Below are 18,357 nucleotides of genomic sequence, written 5' to 3' on the forward strand. Positions count from 1 at the left end.
CTTTAATCACATAATATCTTGTTTTTCTGAGATGTTTCATGCTCTTGAACCACCCTTAGATAAAGCAGCTGAATGGCTCCTTGTCCTTAAGATGTCATTGTAGGCACTACCTTGAGTGGAGATGGAAAGAGATGGGGGAGAGGGACTGAAGGATAATAGATGAAGGAAACAAGTACCTACTTTCTCCTTCTCTTGTTTAACAAGCCAGTGCTCAGAAACAAAGAGCAGAAGCTTTCTTTTGTATATCTTCTGAGTAGAACAAAGACCATTAAAGCCTTCGGTTCAGTTTCCAGAGGAGAGAAAATGAGAACAGAAGCTCCAGAGTGCCACAATTCGAATTCAATCAGAGGTTACAAATGCTACAACACAGAGTACTAACTGCTATACAAAGAACACCACTGCAAATAGCTGACTACTTCTCTTTCTTACAAATTAGTTATGACAATTGCCTTTTCATTTAACTGGTAAAAGCTCAAAAGAGATTACCTCCTGACTTTGACGTTGGGAATGAACTTCACAAGAAAACTTCATGAGTGGATTAATCTTGCTTCCAGCTATGGCCAGTTATCTTGTTCATTCCAGAAAAAAGGAAACTTCACATCATGCCCCAATTCTTTAATATGGCTATTGTTCCTTCTTGAATTTGCCCTATGAAAGAACACCATTCAGAGTAAGTGCTTCCCTTCTGCACCCCCAATGTCTGCACAGGCAGTCGCCAAGAACAGCATCATCCTAACTTAAGGCACTGGGGATTAGCTGTGGGAATCAAGACTATCAACCTTTAGAGAAGCCTGTACTCTAAGGAAGAAACAATTTAATGTGCTTTCCAATACAGGACTTTATAAACATGATGTGGAGAAAAGGGAAGGCATGATTTACCAGAGAGGTCAGGGAAAGACTCTCTAAGGCACTGACATTTGAGTTGTGGCCTGAATGATGAGGGGGAGTCAGCTGTGATGAGACTGGAGCAAGAGTAGAAGAATTTGGAGGCAGACAGCTGGGGCCAAGGCTTCTGTGGGAACCCAGAGAGGAAGCAATAAAGGATCCTAGTTACCAGCTCCACAGCAGAACCAAATATGAGGATTTTCTTCTCAATCTTTGAGACTGTTCATCAACCTCCTAATCAACCTTGGTTTCTGAAGTCCACTCCTTTTCAGAGACCCCTTGTTGCCAGAGCCTCATTGTTCATTCCCAGTATCTCTGAAGATTTAGGCTCAAGGTGAAGCAGAGAAAAATCTGAGTCTGGGGTGAACTGCAGGGACTATCTTGCTGAGTACTCTAATGTGAATCACAACCTCCCTCCACTTCCCCTCTGGCTCAGATGCACCAGGCCTGAGAGCTGGTGGGGAAGGACTTGCTTTACGGCATCTTCTGCAGGGCACTTACAGTGCCCTTTATCTCTAGATGACTCTGCACTTGGCAGAAGAAAATCAGTCTTTGCATCCTGGTGTGGCCCTGGAAAACGTTCCCATTGGTTCTATTTATAAATCGGAAGGTGTTTCCAAGGATTTTGTTCTGGACTATTATTAGAGTAAAAAGTAGACCCAGAACTGTGATGGCAAGGCAGTTATAGCCACCGTTAACTGTCTACTGAAATTCTGCATACTGTTCCCACTGTACCTGTATCTTCTTTACAAACTCCACTTGGTGTCAGGATATTCCTTTCCCTGATTTCCCTGCTTTTTTCCAAGTGCTGCCTCATTGAGGGGCCTCAGACCCACAAATTATTTTCTGCATCTGGCCTCTCCAGGTGCCCGGTATTGAACTTCCTTTCTTCCCAGATTAAATCACCACAGAAAACTCAATCTCAATTAGCAGAGACCACTTTGTATAAGCAATGAAATTAGCTTCTTTTAGTCCAGGGGACAGGGCTTAAATATCCACTGGAAAGCACCTTGTATCCCCTGGGCAAAAATGTTCAGTGCAGCCTGGCACAAACAACTTTCTTCCATGCTGAGGATCCCTACCTGCTGAGGTTTAACTGCTCACCACTCTTTCCAGGTAACCTTCACCCCTTATGGCCCTTGAATTGAAGTGTCAGTAAAGTCATTGCTAGCCCTACCCTGTATGTGCCCATAAAGAAAAATAAAATGACCTAACATCCATTGTAACATAGATTTGAACCAGCTATTCCAGGTAAGAAGCTCTGTGGTTGCAACTGGAAAAAATGATCACCACTGAAGGTAAAGGAAAAGCACAAAAATGGAGAGAAGAGGGATTATGGGAATGTTCTAGTTTGCAAACTGCCGGAATGCAATATACCAGAAACAGAATGGCTTTTAAAAACGGGAATTTAATAAGTTGCGGTTTACAGTTCTAAGGCCAAGAAAATGTCCCAATTAAAACAAGTCTATAGAAATGTCCAATCAAAGGCATCTATCCAGGGAAAGATAGCTTGGTTCAAGAAAACCGATGAAGTTCAGGGTTTCTCTCTCAAGTTAGAAGGCATATAATGAACACAGTTAGGGCTTCTCTCTCAGCTGGAAGGGCACATGGTAAACACGGTGTCATTTGCTAGCTTTCTCTCCTGGCTTCCGGTTTCATGAAGCTCCCCGGGAGGCATTTTCGTTCTTCATCTCCAAAGGTCCCTGGCTCACCGATTCTCTGCTTTGTGGTGCTGCAGCTCTCTCTAAATCTCCTTCATTCTCCAAAATGTTTCCTCTTTTATAGGACTCCAGAAACTTATCAAGACCCACCCAAATGGGTGGAGACATGTCGTCACCTAATCCAGTTTAACAACCACTCTTGACTAAATCACATCATCCAGGGAGATGATCTGATTACAGTTTCAAACATACAGTATTGAATAGGGATTATTCTAGCTTTATGGAATGGGATTTTGATTAAAACATGGCTTTTCTAGGGTCCATACATCCTTTCAAAACAGCGCAGGGAAGATGGCAGAGTAGGAAGCCCCAGGAATCAGTCCCTCCACCAGAACAATTAAACAGACAGGAACTGTCTGAATTAACTATGTTGAAAGTCCGGAGTCTAGTAGAACACTGCAGCATCCAGGGACAAGCCTGGTAAATTGTAGTAAATATGGTGAATTGCATGCTCTGTGCAGTGGCTATGGTTACCCAACTTTCATCCTCATGGAAGAAGACAGTGAGGTCCCCAACCACGGCTCCTGCTTGAGCTTGGAATATAAAGGGTGGGATATAAAGACCCAGTTCCCCAGGATTGAGGGTGTGTGATCTGGTTGCTGACCACTACTTTTGATCAGCCACTTTGGATCACTGGGGCTAGGCTCTGAGGGTGGCCATCATACCAGCCTAACTCAGACAAACGTGGCAGGAACCTTAAACACAGTATCCTTCCCCAAAACTATGGAAAACAGTTAAAGGGCTGCATTTACAATTGCCAACCAAGAATTTTATTTCTAGCAAGATTTGCTTTTGAAAATGGGGGAGACATTAAGACATACCCAGATAAACAAAAACTGATGGAGTTCATTACCACTAGACCAGCCCTATAAGCAATGCAAAAGGAAGTTCTTAAGACTGAGAGGAAAGGATACAAGACAGTGGGTCAAAGTGGCATTGTTCTAGTTTGCTAGCTGCCGGAATGCAGTTTACCAGAAACAGAATAGCTTTTAAAAAGGGAAATTTAATAAGTTGCTAGTTTACAGTTCTAAGGCTGAGAAAATGTCCCAATTAAAACAAGTCTATAGAAATGTCCAGTCAAAGGCATCTAGGGAAAGATACCTTAATTCAAGAAGGCCAATGATGTTCAGGTTTCTCTCTCAAGTGAGAAGGCGCGTGGTGAACACAGTCAGGGTTTCTCTCTTGGCTGGAAGAGCACATAGAGTACACGGCGTCATCTGCTAGCTTTCTCTCCTGGCTTCCTGCTTCATGAAGCTCCATGGGAGGCATTTTCCTTCTTCATCTCCAAGGCGCTGGCTCGTGGACTCTGCTTCATGGTGCTGCAGCATTCTCTGCTCTCTCTGAATCTCCTGCTTTCTCCAACATATCTCCTCTTTTATAGGATTCCCATAAACTAATCAAGACCCACCCAAATGGGTAGAGACACCCATCTCCAATTAATCCAGTTTAACAACCACTCTTGATTGAGTCACATCTCCAGGGGATGATCTAATTACAGATTCAAACATACAGTACTGAATAAGGATTAGAAGAAATGGCTGGATTTATAAAATGGGATTAGTATTAAAACATGGCTTTTCTAGGATACATACATCCTTTCAAACCAACACAGGCATAAAGAAATAAAGAGTTTGGGCATAGCCCAAATACCCATAAAAATTGGGAGAAAGATCAATGGAGAAGGTGGAGTTATAACAGAAAAGTTAGGATTTAACAAATGATACTACCTTAACAGAATGAAAGGGAAAAACCACATGATCATCTCAATTGATATAAAAACGGTACTTGACAAAATACAGCACCCCTACTTGTTAAAACACTTAGAAATCTAAGAATAGAAGGGAACTTCCTCAGTGTGATATGAGCATATATGGAAAACCCACAGCTAATATCATATTTAATGGTGAAAGACTGGAAGCATTCCCTCTAAGATGAGGATCAAGACAAGGACACCCATTGTCATCCCTATTATTCAGCATTGTACTGGCAGTTTTAGCCAAAGCAACTAGACAAGAAAAATAAATAAAAGTTATCCGAATTGGAAATAAAGAAGTAAAATTTCCCCTATTTGCAGATGACAGAAAATCCTGAAAAATCCACAACAAAGCTCCTAAAGCAAAGGAATGAATTCAGTAAAATGAAGGGTACCAGATCAACTCCTAAAAATCATATGTTAGTAATGAACCACTGGAAGAAGAAATCAAGAATAAAATTCCCCTTACAATAGCATCTTAAATCAAATATCTAGGGAAAAGTTTTATCAAGGTTGTAAAGGACTTATACATAGAAAATCACTGAACTTTTCTAAAGAAAATCAAGGAAGACCTCAATAAATGGAAAGACATTCTATATTCATGCATTGGAGGACAAAATATAGTTAAGATGCCAATTCTACCCTAAGCAGTTTACAGATTTGATGCAATACCAATAAAATGCCAATAGCCTTCTTTGCAGAAATGGAAAAATCAATCAGCAAGTGTACATGAAGGGAAGGGGTCCTGAATAGCCAAAGGCATTTTGAAAATGAAGAATGAATTTGGAGGACTCACATACTTCCTAATCTTAAAACTTTTTACAAAGCCACAGCAATCAGAATAATGTGGTATTGGCACAAGGACAGACATATAGACCAATGGTATCAAATTGAGATTCAGAAATCAACTCTCACAGATATGGCCAACTGATTTTTGCAGGGACACCAAGTCCACTGATTTGAGAAAGAATAGTCTCTTCAAGAAATAGTACCAGGAAAACTGGATGCCTATATGCAAAAGAATGAGGTGGCCCCCTACCTACATCAGACCATATACAAAAATCATTCAAAATGGATCAAATATCTAAAAATAAGAAACAGAACTATAAAATTCCTAGAAGAAAACATAGGGAAGCATCTTTAAGCCCTTTGTGTCAGGCAATGGCTTGTTAGACTTTACAGCCCAAGCACAAGCAACAAAAGAAAGAACAGATAAATGGGACCTCATCAAAATAAAAAATTTTTGCTCATCAAAGGCCATTATCATGAAAGTAAAACAACGACCAACACACGGGAGAAAATATTTGGTAACTACATATTCGACAAGAGTTTAATATCCAGAATATATAAAGAAATCCTACAACTCAACAACAAAAAGTCCAACAACCCAGTAATAAAATGGGCAAAAGACTTTAATGGACATTTCTCCAAAGAAGATATTCAAATGGCCAAAAGGCACATGAAAAGATGCTCAACATCATTAGCCACTAGGAAAATGCAAATCAAAACCACTCGTTAGTAGAATGCTCACCTTTCATGCAGTTTAATTCCCAGACCGTGCACCCCAAAACACCAAAAACAAACAAACAAACAAAAAACACAGTGAGAAACCATTTCATACCCACTAGAATGGCTGCTATTAAAAAATGGAAAATTACAAGTGTTGGAGAGACTATGGAGAGATAGGACACTGTTTCATTGTTGGTGGGAATGTAAAATGTGCAGCTACTGTGGAAGACCCTTTGGTGGTTCCTTAGAAAGCTAAAGATAGAATTACCCCTGGCAATCCCATTACTAGGTACATACCCAAAAGAACTGAAAGCAGGGATCTGAACAGTTATTTGCACGCAGATGTTCATAGTGGCATTATTTACAGTTGCTGAACGCTGAAGCAACCCAGGTGTCTTTTCATCAACTGACAAATGGGTAAAGAAAATGTATGGACACATTATCAAGTATTACGGAGCTTCACTCATAAAAAAGAATGAAGTACAGCAGGCCAGGGTGACACAGCAAGCAGAGTTCTTGCCTCCATGATGGAGACTGGGTTAGGTTCCCGGTGCCTGCCCATGCAAAAAAAAAAAAGAGAGAATAAAGTTCTGATATATGCGACAGCATGGATGAACCTAGAAGACATCTGTAAGACATAAACCAGACACAAAAGGACAAATTGTGTGTGATCTCACTAATAGGCAATACTTAGAACAAGCAAATTCTAAAAGTCAGAAACTAGAATTAAGGTTACAGGGGGCCAGTGTGGGTGTAAGGAATGGGGAGTTAATGTTTAAATTCTACAGTTCCTATTTGGAATGATGGAAAAGTTTGGTAATAGATGGTGCTGTTGATAGCATAACATTGTGAATAATAATTAATAGGTGAAATATATATTTGAATGTGGGTAAAGGGAAACTTTAGGTTGTATATATGTTACTAGAACAAAAATCTCAACAACAATGTTACTAGAATAAAAATTTCAACAACAACAAAAAATCCTTAGAACTGTACAACACAAACATTGAAGACTAAAGTAAACTATGGATTATAGTTAATGGTTCTGTCATAGAAGAGTTCTTTCATCAATTGCAGCAAATGTGCCACACTGATGCAAGGTAGTAATAATAGGTTGATATCTGGGATCTCTGTAATTTATGCATGATTTTTCTGTACACCTAACTTCTCCAATAAAATTGAAAAAAAAAAGTGATGAGAAGGAGGTATTAGATGCCACTGCCTCTCTTGGGCGAAGTATGTGGACACTCTACCATTATACCTAAACCCTCTCTGGAAGTTTCTCTTCTCAGTCCATTTACAATTCAAGGCCTCCAACACCACAGCCCTATTTCACAGGCCAGGCCATCCTGGACTGCATAGAAATTCAAAGCAACAAGGACTCTTTCAGCAGTTTGAATTAATTTTATTAATTTTATTTATGCTTGAGTTAGCTTTACAGATAATCTAAATATCAATATTTTGATATTACAGATGAAACTGAAGCTCAGAGGTATTATATAATTTTCTTAAGGTCATGTGGCTGTAAGGAGCAAAGCCAGAAACGGAAAGCTGACGCTTCCTCTAAATTAAAAACATGTGCTCTTTCTTTAACCTAGTATATAGTCTCACCCTCTATTTTTCTCCTCACCAGCTCATTAATTAATTTATATAACAATACTTATAAATGTGTGGATTTTTTCCCTTTCATTTATCAGATATAAATTCAGAATATCTTCTGTGCCTGACATCCTGGTTCAACACTTCCATGTCCCCTGACTCCTTCTCCTCCCTCAAATCTGTACACCCAATGCCTTGACAAACACTATAGATTCTTCCTGTACAACCCTTCCAGCTCTTTCTTCTCGTTTGTCTATCCCTTCACCCACTTCACTATGTATATGCTATGCCAGGAAGCATCCTAGATGCTGGAGATGCAGGATGACCCATGCTACTGACCCCAGGAGCTGACAGGACAAAAGAGGATAAACCTCAATCCTTAAACATGTTAAGAGTATCTTTCCCTTTCTCTCCAATTTCAGCTTCACCATTTCCAAACTCTTTAGTTTTCAGAGCTAAAAACTCTTTCCTAAAACGTTCCTTTGATTATCTAAATCCTCTGCTTGGGTTCTTCAAATGTCTCTGAGCCTCACTCTCCCCAGCATACCTCTGTGACCAGGCTCTTCAAACATACACACACACCTCAATCAAACCGGCATCTTTTTTTCTCACCAAGGAATTCCTACATCCACGCCTGTTCTCTCCATCCCTACGTTCCCTCTTCATCTCTGTTCCTCAACATCCATTCTTGATTCCCCTGTCTGATACGATCTTGCTTCTTAACCCTCCTGGCTCCTTTCTGGAATACTCCTGTGATTTTTACTCTTCTTTCATGTGGTGTGGACATATGATTTCTACCTGATACTCCTTAACAAAAAGTGAAAACATATCTCCCAGTTATAAGGAAGACAGTTGGGTTTCCGTTGGGTGATGATTCTGGCACTCGCCTGAGCGGGAACTGTTGCTTTTTTGCTCTTCAGAACGCGAGAGAGGCCTCCCTGTCCTGTCCTCCTAGGCGGTGACAGCAACGAGGAGAGCGGATAATCGGGTCATTTTCAGGAGCCAGATAATCGGGTGGGGATAGCTGCGCCAAGCAGCCGGGCCATTGTGGCCCACTTCTTACCTGGCGCATCCTCTCTGTTCTTCCAGGGAATCGGAAACGTGATATTGGGGGCCCCGACGCCTTGCCAACGTGACTGTTCTCAGGGTTCCTTTTCCTCCTCGCGGCGGGACGTCCTTGCTCCGGGACTTCTGAGATGTCCAGTCATCAGCTGATTCTTGGCCCCGCATTAATGAACTTGAAATTCCGGTGTTTGAGGCTGCTGGACACGGCGGATGGTGGAATATAGATGGGCATGCCTACTCCAGAACAAACACTGTACAAAATCGTCAGGGTTTGTGGAGAACTCCTAGTTCAAGTGGAGAGCGCCAGCTTCCACTTAAGAAGTGACGAGGTCTCTCTCACGTTCTCCGGGTTTTACCCTTTGGATCTTGGGACTCGCTGGCAAGCTCACATCTTCTGACCTTTCGAGAAACAGATGAAAATAATATCCCCTTTGGAAGCAGTAGTAATTTAGACATTCTTGTTTGTTTTTTTTTGACATTCTTGTTTTTGACGTGCAGGCAGTGAAGGGCTGGCAACCTTCAGTATATAAATCCACCAATTTATAATTAGCTTTCTATTTGTTCAGAGGAGCTGTGATCCCAGAGGGTGAAAGCCCGGTGGCTAATTTTCTTCCGATCACCTCGTGCAGCTCGGCCCTAGATGCAGGCTCAGTCCTGGGAAGTGCAGGGCGGGGCGCGATAACAGAGCCCCAGCCTTCGGGCCAGGGGACTGTAAGGGAAGGAGGAAAGCACCGCTGAGCCTGTAGAGGGGAGGGTTCGGGAAAGCAGTCGGCACAGTGGTGGGGGACCCCTGGCGCACCCCGGAGCTGATGTGGCCGCGAGAGCTGACCTCGGAGAGCCCGCGGCCCCGGCGCGCTCGCCTCCCCCTGCGCCTGCGTCTCAAGCTTCAAGTGTGGACCAGGATTCATAGTTTATGGCCCAAATCAATGAACTAAGTGAAACAATCCGAATAAATCCCTTGTTAGAATTCATGGCACGTAACTCTGACAAAATAAACATGAAGGTTATTCTTTCCATTTCGGGTAGTTTGAAGGAAAGTGTCTCCGGTCATATAGGTGCGAGCGAAGGGAAAGAGGAAAGGAGAGAAGCTTAGAGTGGAAACGTGTTTGAGGATTATTCACTCGTTTGCTCTTATATGTCGTTACAGAAAAGAAGGCCGTGGAATGTGAGGGTCACTGAGTTTTCCGAGGGAGCGAACAGCCAGAGGATTGTGGCTAAGAGTGAAAGGATCGGTGGACAGGCTCCTTGTCCCGGCCCCACGTCAGGCTTAACGCTGGTAAACACCGGGCAGACGTAGACACCCGAGGCTAGGGGTCCTTAGGGGGTGGTGGTATCTTTTATGGAATGGATTTAAAGAAACATCTATGATATTCTTAGAAAACCCGCAATTGACAAAACCGACTCATAAGAATAACATTACGTATTTCTACAGAAGTGTAAAAGCATTAGCATAGTTGCCCTCTTAGCGCAGCCGGCAGCGCGTCAGTCTCATAATCTGAAGGTCCTGAGTTCGATCCTCAGAGAGGGCAGGCTAGCTTTTTAACTACCCTAAGTTTGGAGCTGGTTTGTCCTTGGGCACCACAAAAGGACAAAAGGAAATGTCACATTCACATTAGAATGGAGCACAAAATAAAAGAAGCACTTGTGGCACCCAAGTGCTTTGAGATGCTTGTTGACAATGGTAGAATTACTTAGTGTTGTTTGTTTGTTTGTTTTGGTGGGGAGGGGGGAGTGGTTTGAGTAAAATGGCTGATGAAGTGATTTTGATTTTCCCAGAAACTAAAAGCTACATTTTATCTTTGATCTTCCTCACCAAATCAATGAAGAAGGGAAATTTATCTTCCAACTCTGTGCTTTGAGGGTCACCTAATAGGCAGCTTTGGGTGGAGGAAGTGTAAAGTCATTCATTCATGTATTTACCCAACAAATATTTCTTGAGCACCTTGTGTCAGTGACTGTTTCAAGTACAAAACACTTAAAAGTGAATAAAACAAACTTTCCATTCCTCCTCGTGGAGCTACATCCTTGGGGGGTGGGGTGGGGAGAAATAACAGAGTATATGGAAATAAAAAAGATATGTGCTGGGTAACAATGTCTACTCTGCAGGATTCACAAAGCAGTAAAGAGGTAGGTTCAAGCTTGCAAGGAAGAGTCAGGGAAATTGCTATTTTGAAAATGCCGTTCAGTCTCTCCTTCCTTCAGTCTGCCGGCTGTGATCTCAAATTTAGGGTAGAAAAGCAGAGCTTGCCCTCTCTGAGGATCGAACTCAGGACCTTCAGATTATGAGACTGACGCGCTGCCGGCTGCGCTAAGAGGGCAATTGTAATAAACATTTTACACTTCTACAGAAATACGTAATGTTATTCTTATGAGTTGGTTTTGTCAATTGCTGGTTATTCTAAGAATATCATAGATGCTTCTTTAAATCCATTCCATAAAATATATCACCATCCCTTAAGGCCCCTAGCCTCGGGTGTCTGCGTCCGCCCGGTGTTTACCAGCGATAGAAGGCTTTCTAGCACTGTCATTAGAACAATGTTTACCTTTCAAGGTAACAGGGAATTATGAGAACATTTTGCTCATAGGTCTGGTTAGCTTAATTGAGTAGCGGTGGTGGTTCTTGAGGTCTGGAGTGAGAAATCCTTCATGTGTTTCTTCACGTGAGAAATGAAGGCTGTGGGGATTAGCAGCACCTGGAACAGGGTCAGAGAAGTAGAAACTGCTCAGTAAACATTACTAAAACTTTGGTTGCCCTTTCCCTCTAGAATGCTGGTCGCTTGCACTGAGCTCTGTGTTCATTAGGGGCTTGATAAATGGGTTTAGAAGTTGAGGTAAGAACCCACCAGGGTTAAAAAAAAAAATCTTATGGAAAAAAAAAAAGTTGTCAGATTAAAAAAAAAAAAGAACCCAACACGATCTCTGCCTGGAAAGAACCATTTTCCCTTTAAGCTTCTCCATTGCTCCCAGGCAAGGAAAGAACACTAAATGGGCTTCGAAAATTGAGTGTTCTCTGGGAAAACCTATGAAGGTCATAATCTGAACACAAAGGAGGGCTTCTCAGAACAGCAATGAATGCTCAAGAGGTCAAGATAGTAAATCAGTGACTCTAACCAGAGTGGAAGATCTGTGGTGGAGAAAACAATAGGTCAATGTGATGGTTTCAGCATCCACAATTTGAAAGACATGCAGACAAGAGCTGTTTATTGACCTCAGGAAGGAAAAGAAGGAAAGAAAATATCCAGCATTTCAGGACAAAGAAAATCCTTTTCATGAGATTTTAGATTCAAAATCCACACAGAAAATTGGAATGGAAGGGATTCTGTCACCAGAAAAATCAGTGTTCCCATTGTCTCCCCTTCTTTAAAATTATCCTCTGAAAAAAGCCCTGATCTCCACATTCCCTCAACCCCGGCTTAGCCTACCCCAGGATCCTACTGTCTTCCCTGCCGAGCTCTATAGTTCTCTGGAATATAGGAGGGAGAAAATCCTGCCTGATGACCCAGCCAAGTAGGTAGGGAAGAGGTTGCTGCAGATGTGTGGCCCTGAAATCTGCCCCACCAGCTCCTCCTAGAAGGCCACATTTGCCTAGGATTATCACAAAATCAAGTGATAATCACAATCTTCTTTAAAAAGGAATAAAATGAGGACTTCAGGAGAACAGTGCTAATTAGCCAGGTAGTTCGGACTGGGAAGCACTCCCCCCCCCACCCCACCCCAGCTGGGCATATTCCCTTCATATCTGGCAAATGAAGAAAGCAAAGTGCTGGTAGAGTTTCTTTCCCATTGGGACCTTTGTTAGTCTCCCTTTCCCCCGCAGTCTGAGAGAAACAATGATTTTGTCACACCTGCAAGGAGTGGGTGATAATTACATCTTTTGTTTGTTTGTTTGTTTTTAAAGATAATCATCCTGGGATAGCAACGCCACGTTAGCGGGGCGGTTCTGGGCTGGGTCCTCCCCAGCTGGCATGGTCTCTCCTGGAAAATCTGAAAAGTAAAATTGTGTCAGGGCTGGGGCTTTCCCACCAGACTTTCTACAGGCTACCTTTTTTCCTCCCTCGGGAGCAGAGGAGTGAGTAGCCACAGAGCCCTTGCCTAAGACATCTTTGAGAAGATCCACTCCTAGTTAAGTTACTATGCCTCATCGCTCCAGGAAAGTGGAGAGTAAAATGTGGACTGGCATGTCTATTTATAGGAATAGTAGACACCACCCCATCCGTGAGGGGAATTAGCTCAAGTGGTAGAGCGCTCGCTTAGCATGCGAGAGGTAGTGGGATCGATACCCACATTCTCCAAGTTTTAGCCTTTGGCCCTCAGTTCTTCAGGTGAAACCCCAAATCTTCTAACTTGAGAAAATATTGGATGTTTTCGTTGCGTTGCTTCTTCTGGCGTATGATGTGTGGAGGCCATCCACACATTCCTGGCATGGCTACAGCAGTCTTTAATATGTGGGCCTACTATTGTAGAATTTGTTTACTTTTTAAGATGAACTGTGATACCAAGATGGTGGGGCATACCCAATTGTTATTTTTCGTCCTGCAGCTTGACAGTAGATGCAGGTGCCGTTCTGGGAAGTGCAGGGGAAAGCAGGGTATATAAGCCCCAGCTTCCTGGCCAGGGAACTGAAAAGGTAGGCACCAATAAATGGAAAGTACTGCTAAAATTATGGACAGGAAGAATTTCAGGAAAGAAAATCCATAAATTTGTTTGTGAATTCCTAGGATCATCCATGTAGGTGTAAATATGTGATTTTGATTCTAAACTTCATACCACAGAGTTTTGAGACCTGAATTCAGGGATCGCTGCCCAAGTTCAGACTAGCCACTGGTGGTACATACTTCTTATAATATTGGAAAGGCTTTACAGAATGGAACTGATTTTGAAACCACAGCACAAAATGGAACACACTTTGAAACCGCAGCTTGCAATCTGAACATAACTCAGGCATTGCTTGCAAAAACAAAATATCAACATTCTCCATTATATTTTAAAAAGACACTAAGCAATTTAAGCATTAAAATGCTTCAAATTGTCTGATACAATCCAAAATTACTTACATTATCAACAACCTGGAAAATCTTTACACTAATACTAAGATGACACAAATGAGACGATGACACAGATATTAAAATCGCATGACAAGTACTTAAAGTGGCTATTATAAAAATGCAACAAGAAACAGAAATGAATATTCTTGAAAGGTGTTAACCAAAACTAAAAACAGCTCCACTTCAAAGAGTCAGGAAATCTGATGATAGAAAAAGTGTAATTACTCAATCTGAGCCAGAAAAAAATATTAAAAAATTAACAGTCTCAGGGACCAATAGAAAAATGACAAAAAGTTGAATATTCATATCTTTAGGGTCCCAGAAAAAAAAGAAGATAGAGTGCCATTAAAAATTGAAGAATTAATGGCTAAAAACTTCCTAAATTTGACAAAAGACATAAACTTGATTCAAGAAGTTCAGTAAAAAAGTCCCCTTGAGTGATTGGGAGAAAGGAGGAAATATTCAACTTCCCCATTTGGGGAATTCCTGATATTCTCTCAAGCAGTGGGGATAACCAAATCAATCTTGGGGTTCACCCCTATAAGACTTATTCTTGCACAGGAGAAGCTAAGCCTACTTACAATTATGCCTAAGAGTCACCCACAGAGAACTTCTTTTGATGCTCAGATGTGGCTTCTATCTAAGTCCCGAAATGCAACATGACTCCCAAGAGTGTAAATCTCTCTGGCAACATGGGAAAGAACTCCCAGGATGAGCTGGGACCTGGCACCATGGGATTGAGAAGGCTTTCTTGATCAAAAGGGGGAAGAGAGAAATGAGACAAAATGAAGTCTTTGTGGCTGATGAATTTCAAACAGAGACAAGAGGTTATCCTGGAGGCTGTTCTTAAGCATGATATAGATATCCCTTTTAGTTTATGGTGTACTGGAGTGTCTGGAGGGAAATAACTGAAACTGTTGAGCTATGTTCCAGTAGTCTTGATTGTTGAAGACAATTGGGTAATGATTTTACAATGTGACTATATGACTGTGTGTGATGCTCCTTTCATCCAGGATATGGGCAGATGGAAAAAAGAAGGATAAAAAAATAAATAATGGGGGGGAGGGTAAAGGGTGAAAAATTGGGTAGATTGAAATATTGGTGGTCAATGAGAGGGAGAGGTAAGTGGTGTTTGAGTTTTTCCTCGTTTTTTAAAATTTCTTTATCTGGAGTGACACAAATGATCTAAAAATGATCATGGTGATGAATACACAACTATGTGATGACATTGTGAGCCATTGATTGTACACCGTGTATGAAGATTTCTCTATAAAAATATTTTTTTAAAAAAGCAAACCTCAAATAGGATAAACCCAAAGAAATCCATACTCAGGCTCATCACAATCAAATTAATTAAAACTAAAGAAAAATCTTGAAAGCAGCCAGAGCAAAATGAAAGGTAATATATGATTTGAATGTTTGTGAATTTCTCATTAGAAAACATGAAGGCCAAAAAGAAATGGAATAGTATTTTTTTAATGCTGAAAGAAAAGAAATGTTAACTCAGAATTATTTGTACAGCAAGGCATAGAGTTCTCTTACAGAAGCACTGATTGCACTCTTAGAAATTTGGAAATTAACAAAGCAGCACATCTGGGAGAATAGCATTACTTATTTTTATTGAAATGTAAATGGAAGACTTAGAGATGCCATCTTAGTACAGCCTGTCCATTTCATAATCTAAAAGTTCTCAGTTTGAATCTCAGAGAGTTCACATTTCTCATTTTCACAGGTTGCGTAACAATAGGTTTGTCCTGCATATAAAAATAAAACAACAACAAAGGAATGACTGGAAAATGCAATGTACAATAAGAGCAAAAACTGTCAGACAAGAATTTGAAATTTGGCTCAATACTCATTGAGAATGGTGAGAACACTCAGGTTTGTTGTTTTCTTGGGATTCTGAGAGGTGGTGAAATGACTTAGATTTCCCCAAAGAATATAAATTACAATTTATCCTTGATCTTCCTCACTATCTGATGGGAAATTTTTCTTAAAACTTCATGCTTAGAGGATCACCGAATCTGCAGCTGTGGGATGGAAGAAGTGTAAAATAATTCATTTATCCATCCAGTAACTATTTCTTGAGCACATATCTTGTGTTAGGGACTTGTTCTAGGTGCCGGAAATTCAAGAGTGACTAAAAAAGAGAAATTCCTGTTTTTGTGGCGCTACATTCTTAATGAAGAGGGGAGAGAAACTGACAATAGGCTAATAAGAATAATACATAATATGCTAGGCAAAGATGTCTGCTGTGCAAGAATAATAAGTCAGTAAAGGGATGTGGAGATGGCACTTTAATTTTTCAGGGGAAGCGTCAGGAAAGTTTTCACTTTGAAGATGCCGTGTTACCTCTCCTTCCCTCTGGCTAATTGCTCGGATCCTTGTGCTTCCAAGTTCTTCTAATATTGTCATTACAATAATTTTTACCTATCAAGATACTTAAGATTATGAGAGGTTTTTTGCATTGAGGTTGGTTGGCTTAGTTGGCTAAAGGCTGGTACTTGAGGCCTGGGATGGTAAACCCTTCACATGTTTCTTCAAATGCAAAATGCAACTGTAGGAGTCTCTGGGGGGGATTATCATTGCCTGGAGGACAGCCAGAGCAACAGGGGCTGCTCAGTATTAGCTTCCACAAGCACTGAGCTCGTACCATACATGCCCAGTAGAACCTAACAAATGAATTTAGAGATTGAGATTACAGCCCACCAGGGTTCTCCTTCTAGAAGGAACTGCTTCCTTGGTCTCTGGGTGAGGAAAGAGCCATGATGGGCTTGAAAAATTGAATGCTCTCTGGAAAAAATGGGACCCTGCTATGAGAGGGCAAAATATGAGCATAAAGCAAGTTTTCAGAACAGAGATTTATGGTCAGGAGGTCAAGATGGTTGAGCAGGGTGTCAGACCAGAATGGAATTTCTATGCTGGAAGCAAACAGTGGCCAATTACTTGGCTCCACATCCACTTTGGATCTGTTGGGACTGCTCTCTCCTCCACCGCCATGTAGATCCTGGGGGCATACAGGAACACTGAGGTTCGTGAACACATTCAGAGAAGTGGGACCAATTATCATGTATTTTAGTCTATTCCTTACATAGCCTATAAACACTGTTATGGTAGCATACAGAGCCCATATGTGCAGGTACATCTGGAACACAACACACACTCTTCCCTTCAGCCTGCACACACTCCTCTCAGTCTTCACTCGTTCACGCAGACCTTAAATATAAAGCACTTAGAACTAGACAACAAGTACCGGGATCAGCGGTTCGGTTCTAAAAATGACCAAGCGGGATGAAAAGCAGCTTTTGTATAATACAATTTTAAAACAGGACTGGGAAATCTTCGGGGATGGCGTTTCCATAAAGTATTTCTATGCGCTGGGGTGGAATCAGAAAGGGGAACAATAGAAAACTAGTGAGAACACATAACTTAGTGGGGCTCCCCTGCAAGTGTCTGCAGGTTGTCCAGGCGCTCATTGCGGGGGCCGAGGGAAGGTGACCGGGACAGCCTGGTCTGGGCCAGCCCCCTTCCCACTCAGCTGGGTGTTCAGGAATACCACCGCACGTAGGGTAATATGGCTAAAATCTTTTCTTGAAAAATTTGAAATTGATGAAACACCCCAGGAATCAAACAGAAATGCGCACTTTAATCTTGTTTCCACTACTGTCCTCCAATCCCCAAACGCAAACACAAAAGGTACAGTTCCCACAGTTTCCCGCTTTCTATCGGATCAAGATTACCAGCAAATATACATTTACATGATCATTCATTCTCTCACAGGTTTTCATTTCTATACCATGGAATTTTCGTTAAGCAGGGTCAATAATAACGGTAAATGAGAACTGGCCCGTACGGGGATCGAACCCGCGACCTTGGCGTTATTAGCACCACGCTCTAACCAACTGAGCTAACCGGCCACGCCCTAGCATGTGGCCCCTATCTCCTTCCAGATATTAAAGCATGAGTAGTATTCTAATCATAGAAAGAAAATTTTCTCTTTAAGTTCGTTTCTCATTTGTTCTAAGCCCGAAATATGAATTAAAATAAAATTTTGCCGAAGGAAAATTAAAATATCTCCTGTTTAGTGAGCGTTGTCATGACCACCTCAATTACAACGCAACCCGCTAGCCTCTCTCCTTTCTGCTTCATTTGCTTCCACAGCACAGGATGACCCTTGAAAAACGAAATCACCGTCACTTCATTTCAACTTGCTGTTAAGATAGATCGAAGTCTCCCACCCAGGTTCCTGTGCTCGTGGCATCTAGCACGATTACTACTGGATTTTCCACCAATTTCTCCTCAAGGCGAGTGTGCTGGTTTGAATCTAGCAAATGTTATGTACCCCGGAGAAGCCATGTTTCAATCCTGACCCAATCTTGTGGGAGCAGCCGTTTCTTATAATCCTGATTCAATATCGTAGGTTGGAAACTTTTGATTAGATTATCTCCATAGAGATGTGGCTCGGCCAATTATGGGTGTGACCTTTTGATTAGATGAAGCGAAGACTCCACCCATTCAAGGTGGGTCTTGATTAGGTTGCTGGAGTCTTTAACAGGGGAAACATTTGGGAGAAACCTCGTGGAGCAGATGCAGACTGCTTGGAGAACTGTTGCTTCAGAGAGTAAGCGTCAGCACCAACTCCGGATACTTAGAGATGCAGGGCACAGTAGAAGTCACCATATGCTTTCCCATGAGATGCTAAGCAAGCCAGAATCCAGAGTTGTGTCCGTGGGGAGCCAAAGTGAGGAACCTCCACAGTAAAAAGAGGCTGAAAGCAACG

At 41.7% G+C, this 18,357-nt stretch overlaps 4 non-coding genes across 4 annotated transcripts; 2 read left to right on the plus strand and 2 right to left on the minus strand.

Moving 5' to 3' along the window:
• Positions 1-9,988: 9,988 nt before the first annotated feature.
• Positions 9,989-10,061, plus strand: TRNAM-CAU (transfer RNA methionine (anticodon CAU)). The gene has a single exon. It is a non-coding gene; the product is annotated as a tRNA-Met (tRNA).
• Positions 10,062-10,777: 716 nt separating this feature from the next.
• On the minus strand, positions 10,778-10,850 carry TRNAM-CAU (transfer RNA methionine (anticodon CAU)). The gene has a single exon. It is a non-coding gene; the product is annotated as a tRNA-Met (tRNA).
• A 1,901-nt stretch (positions 10,851-12,751) lies between these two features.
• Positions 12,752-12,824, plus strand: TRNAA-AGC (transfer RNA alanine (anticodon AGC)). The gene has a single exon. It is a non-coding gene; the product is annotated as a tRNA-Ala (tRNA).
• Positions 12,825-17,420: 4,596 nt separating this feature from the next.
• Positions 17,421-17,494, minus strand: TRNAI-AAU (transfer RNA isoleucine (anticodon AAU)). Its single transcript has one exon. It is a non-coding gene; the product is annotated as a tRNA-Ile (tRNA).
• Positions 17,495-18,357: the final 863 nt, after the last annotated feature.

This window comes from Tamandua tetradactyla, chromosome 25 (assembly GCF_023851605.1).
Source record: "Tamandua tetradactyla isolate mTamTet1 chromosome 25, mTamTet1.pri, whole genome shotgun sequence".
Taxonomy (NCBI): Eukaryota; Metazoa; Chordata; class Mammalia; order Pilosa; family Myrmecophagidae; genus Tamandua; species Tamandua tetradactyla.